Source organism: Trichechus manatus, unplaced genomic scaffold (assembly GCF_000243295.1).
Source record: "Trichechus manatus latirostris isolate Lorelei unplaced genomic scaffold, TriManLat1.0 scaffold00068, whole genome shotgun sequence".
NCBI lineage: Eukaryota > Metazoa > Chordata > Mammalia > Sirenia > Trichechidae > Trichechus > Trichechus manatus.
In genome coordinates, this window is record NW_004444004.1 from 9,201,442 (window position 1) to 9,207,454 (window position 6,013).

The following is a 6,013-nucleotide window of genomic DNA, read 5'->3' on the forward strand; positions in this document are numbered from 1 at the left end:
AGATGCAGGACCCAGAGCAAGCAAACGAGCTTTGCCAGAAGGTCCATATATATATTAAATGCAGTCCACACCCCCGAAGAAACTCTCCTTACAACTGACTGACTGATCACATCTGATCGCATAATGGAGGATGATTACATTATTACATAACTGCCAAATCACATCATTACATAACTGCCAAACTACATTATTACATAACTGCCGAACCACTGAGAATCATGGCCCAGCCCAGCTGACACAAAACCTTAAGTGCTAAGACAAGACAGTAGGGAATCAAGAGGTAAAGTGTTGAGAATGGATTCGAAGGGCATTGAGAAAAGGAAAAAAATGGAGAGTACGTACTACTCTCATGAGCTACAGACCATTATATAAAATACTTAAGAGAAATTTTCACCTGAATGTCTCACAAGCAAATCAAATTCAAGATGTCCAAACCTGAGCTCATCATCTTCCTCCTCCGCCCATAACTGGTCCTCCTCCTGGGTCCCATATTTCAGTGACTGGCACATTATGTAGTCACTCAAGCCAGAACCCAAAAGTAGGGTTCTGTCTTCTCCCTTCCCCTCACCCACAACAACCAATCCAACACCGTGTCCTGTCAATACTAATTCCTAAATATCTCTTGAATTTATTCACCTTTCTATTCCCACCACCTCTGCCCTTATAAAGATTTGCCACTTTCTCCATGATGCTTCTGAATTGGGCTACTTGCCATCATGCATACGCTCCTCCCATCCATTCTCCACTTAGCAACCAACGAGATCAAAAAGCAAACTGGACTGATTTAGACTTCCACTTACAGTACCTTCAACTGCTCTTCAATTTCTACAAGACAGGGTTCATGGTATTCAAGACACCTCATGATTTGTCTTCTGCTTATCTTCTTGACCTAGGATACCTTCACCTCTCAATAAAGTCATACTAAACACTTTGCATTTCCCCAAATAATCCATGATTTTATTATGCTTCATTTCCTTTGGTCTGGAAGCTCCCTCAAATTGTAGGACGGCAAGCGTGTTGGCAGAAAAACCAGTTAGTTTCACAATCAAGTTTCCTCCTTAGTCTAACTCAAATCTCCCATAAAACCCATTGCCATGGAGTCGATTCTGACTCATAGAGACCCTATAAGACAGAGCAGAACTGCCCCATAGGGTTTCCAAATCTCCCATGAACATTCTTAAGTCTATTTTATCACCTAATAATAAAGAGAATATTTATTGTATCTGAGTGATTCATACATTTTAAGACTATAATTAAATTATCCCTCAGACTGCTCTTCTTGTTCAATGAATACAGTTTCTTTAACATTTCCCTCAGAGGTCACTCTTACACGCTGGGACCTGTCTTTTGCTTCTTTAGGTAAATGCCTTGCTTCAGGACTCTAGTAACATCTGCCTGGATTTAAGTTGCTGTTTCTATGTTTTGCACTCTAACCTTGGGATTTAGAATTTTGATGGAGTTTATAGAATCTGCTCCTTCTCTAAAATTTTTATCTCCCAGAATCATATTAAGCAATATTGTTCAGATTTTCCAAACTATAGCTGCATTGCCACAGTATGAAAAAATACAAATTAAAAATTAAACTCTTGATTTCAACTAACAAAAGAAAATAATGGCAATGCTGTTCTAGTTTGTGGTATCCTGTTCAGAGGCCAAGAAGTTATTCAAGTGGTATTTCTTAGGAAACAAATGTTTAGACTCCTGAGAGGAAGCCAGAAAGCTAGAGTAATGATACAGTTCTTGGCTTCCCAATTCTTATGCCACCAGAGAAATATTTTGGCTGAGTACTAGACACTAGTCCTCAACCCAGACCATTTCACTTTGTGAAATTAGATTCTTTGGCAGATTGCATAGTGCATCCCAAGGTGCATTTTTATATTCTAATTGTTATAAGTCATATATTTGAAATGTGAATTTTTGGAATTTATGAAGGTATTGCCAATGTGAAAGCTATCTTCCTATATATTACACAATAGCGTGAGAACTAATGCCTTTCTAAAGCTTCTGGCTTTCATCCTTGAATCAGACTCTGTGTAAGAAACAGAAGGGAATAGTGCCTTCTGAATTTAATCCTGATGTGGCTTACAATGGGGGCCAACTCTATACACAGGCAGAATAGGCATCTCCTTTGTAAGAAGATTTAAGGGGCCCTAGAAGATGAGTCTGGACTTGACTTACTCCTTTGGGTTCTCAAATGTCTCCTCAATAAGACCTACACTGTGACCACCCAATTTAAAATTGCAACCTGTCTCCCTGTCCCCGATAGCACCTGATTCCCCTATGATTTCTTTTTTTTTTTTTCAGAAACATGAATTACTTTCAACATACAATATAACTTATTTATTTATTATGTTGTCATTTATTGTCTGTCTCTCTCCTCTAGACTGTACACTATATGCAGCAAGTATGTTTGTCTATTTTATTCACTGATTAATCCCAATTACCTAACAGTGCTTGACATACCTTAAGTGCTTAATAAATATATTCTGAACTGATGAATGAGTTGAACAATTCCTGTGGGGAATATCTACTGTGTCAGTTTGGCACTATGATATGATATATGAGTGAAGGCAACAGTCATCAGTTAAATCATTGAGAACAGAAATAACAAGAATAATTCATTCAGTTACAAATTGTTATTGGATGTTGCTTTCATTTATTTATTTCAAAACATTTATTCAGTGCCTACAAGTTTCACTTCATCATCATTTATATAGATATATCTATTCGTATATGCAACCACATATGTATTATTTACAAACATTTAGACAAATAAAGGCACACGTGCAAGAAGCAAAAGGGTTTTGTAAAGGATGAGAATAGTAAAAGGAAAATGAAAAATAAAATGGAGACAGCCACAGGCTGGTTTATGATAGGGCAGCAAGTGGTGTGCGGGAAACTGAAGAGAGTATAAATAAAAATGTTGAGGAGAAAAAAAAGATGAGGGGGAGAGAGTGTATGTCAGAGCATAATAAGGAAATATCTCACCTGGATGGGTCCCTCGTGAACCTTAAATCTGAGCAGGTAGGATAGGCCAGCTCACTGCATATATACCTAAGTTCCTTTTATTCTTGCTTCTGGGATCCCCACCTAGACAATCTATGAGATTTTAATACCCACCTCCTTTCTCCCAAGGCACCACCTATCTCTGGTTTCCTTAAACTGCTGTGAAGTCCATTTCCTGTTGCCCAACAAAGCAAAGGTATATAAGTTACCTTAGTTAACGAAATAGAAATGAAGTATGAAGTCTATCTTCTCATGTGACTGTAAGCCGCCACATCCTCAATGAGTTCTCAAACAGATCAGAAAAGCTGCCCATTGGTTTTCCTCCAGTGCTTTCTATTTTTATTTCTTTTTCTCTAAATGAGTTCTTTTCATGTAGAACTGACTGACTCAAGAACAAAGAGAATGCTGACCACCACTTGAACTATAGGAGGTATTTGGAAATGATAAGCAATGTCTACATCTCACTCCCTTTCTAAAAATCATGTAACATTTACAGGATGTTTGTTGAAATAATTCATTTGTTTCAACAGCTGGAGAAAAGTTTCCGCATTCCAAAGACTGAACACACCAAAGTCATTTATTTTAATGTCCAGGACACAAGTAACATTTTTCTCCAGTGTAATTTCCTTTTCTTAAGATTTTCATGATATTAAGTATCATGAAAAGTAGTTTATATTTGAAAAATATTATGAACACAACAGAGTTGTGCACGACTTTACAATGTATATGTATTTTTTTCAAGTGAGTTTCATAAGAAACTATTGGGATAGATAGAACAGGAATTATTAATTAGTTATTAATTGATTAATTATTAATTATTAATCTCATTTTCTAGATGAGGAAAATAAAAGTACTTTTTCAAGGTCACATGACCAAAAAGTATCCATTTGGTAATAGAACTATTCTTAAGCCATCTTATTCATTGCTGCTTTTTAATGTTGGGTATGTGCTTGTATTTCCATTCAGCAGATAGTAATTGAGCACCTACCACTGCAAAACCAAGAGCTACATACTCGAGATACAAACTTGAGTAAAACATAGACACTTTCCCCTCAAGGAAATTAGCATCTAGTATAGAAAACAGACACGTAAGCAAATATTGCCAATACAGTAAGATAAGGGGCTCTGTTAAGACAGTGGTCTCCAAATATTTTAGATAATATACTTCATTGTATGCGTTTTCTTTTTTAGAAAACGTACCCTCATTAGATGCACATTTATTTATAAATTATATACATGCAGTGTTATAATTAACCAGTATCTCCAGACAAACACACATTTAGGGTAAAGTTGACTGCTATTATAGTGGATATAAATTCCTATTTCAACATCTTATTAATTTTGAACTTTATTTAAAAAAAAAAAAACCATTGCTGTCAAGTTGATACTGACTCATAGCGACCCTGTAGGACAGAGCAGAACTGCTCTGTAGGATTTCCAAGGAATGGCTGGTGGATTCGAACTGCAAATACATTCTGTCCCCTGAAAAGATGGACTCTGGAGAAAAGTTAATCCAAAGGGAACACACACACACACACACACATACACACACACTTACTAAGGAGTCAGTTTCCATGCGACTAAAAAAGCTTATTTTCAAGCCTGTGTTGCAGATCTGATAATCATATGTCACCGATTATTAAACAATCAAGGAATGAGTTATAAACCAGTTGATCATAGATACAAAAAAAGATTTTCCTGAAATATATATAAACTGTCTTTTCCTAAATGCAGTGGTCAGGCAGATGTCCCCAAGGAGAGGTTTTTATGTTGTTTCGTTAGATTGGAAGCGTCTTCGTTCCCAGCAAAGTTTGAAAACAGTCCTCACATTTGTTTGTATACATTTAAGTATTTCCCTCAACAACCCCCTCCACACACACACACACACACACACACACACACTTTACTTTGACTATCCTGGTGTGAGTACTAACATCTTTTGAGAACTGAACATGTACAAAGCTTAGTCAGACTGGAGTAGCTGGCAGAGTGAGGTCAGGGAGGGAAACATATGAAAGTGAGAAGTATAGAAATAGGGACATAAAGAATACCCTTAGCCAAATGGTGAAGAATTCCATTAGACCATTAAGAATGCATTCCTTCGGGCCTAGAAAACATTCTAGTATATAATCATCTTTTAGTAAAATGCAAATGCCTATGAGAAAGGTGATATTTTTAGATGTGTCCATTAATACCTTAGAAGAAACAGCTGACAAGATAGCAAAAAGCAGGACCCTATAGGAAGGTAAACCAGGCTAGTCATGAAGGGGAGGAAAGAGCACAAGTAGTATGGTGGGAGGTGGGGAGAGAGGCTGAACAAGGAGATGGTAAGGTACCAAAGATAAGAGTTTGTCTGCTTCATAAATTTGGTCGTGTCCATCTCCAGCTCTTCTGGCTCCCTCTTGTTTTCTTGTTTTTGTTTTTTTTCCCCTGCAGCTTCCTCATGCTGTTTTATACCCCAAGTTAACATTCAGAGTCAAAATTACATTAGAAAAGCTTTAGAAAAGCAGACACTAGGAAGAACATTAGAGGGGGAAAAAAGCATCTGGGAAGACCAAGTTATAAAACCTGATCTCTACACAATATGACCTAAGTTAAACAAAGAGGAAACTGGCAATGGAATTTACAAGAAGGAACTTGTTTGGCATTAGAGAAAAAACAAAAACAAAACAAGCATCCACCCCTTGAAAATCCTGAGCATCCTCGGACTCATGAGGTTCTATTTAAGGTTTCATAAATATATCATTTCTATGAAAATATTTTCAAAATGATCAACATCTTAAAGCTTAAATATTTCTTCTCTTTCTTCCCTGGGAATATATGATAGGTATCTTTGTTTACATGCATGACCTGAAAAACCCTAATGCAAGTAGCAATCTTCTTATCCATATCTTCTCTACCCTTGTTAACATGCTTAATATATTGTTCTTGAAAGGCACAGATCAAGACCACAATTAAGGAAATATTCTTAAGAACCCAGAGTGTTCTTGGATGTCATTTATTAGCA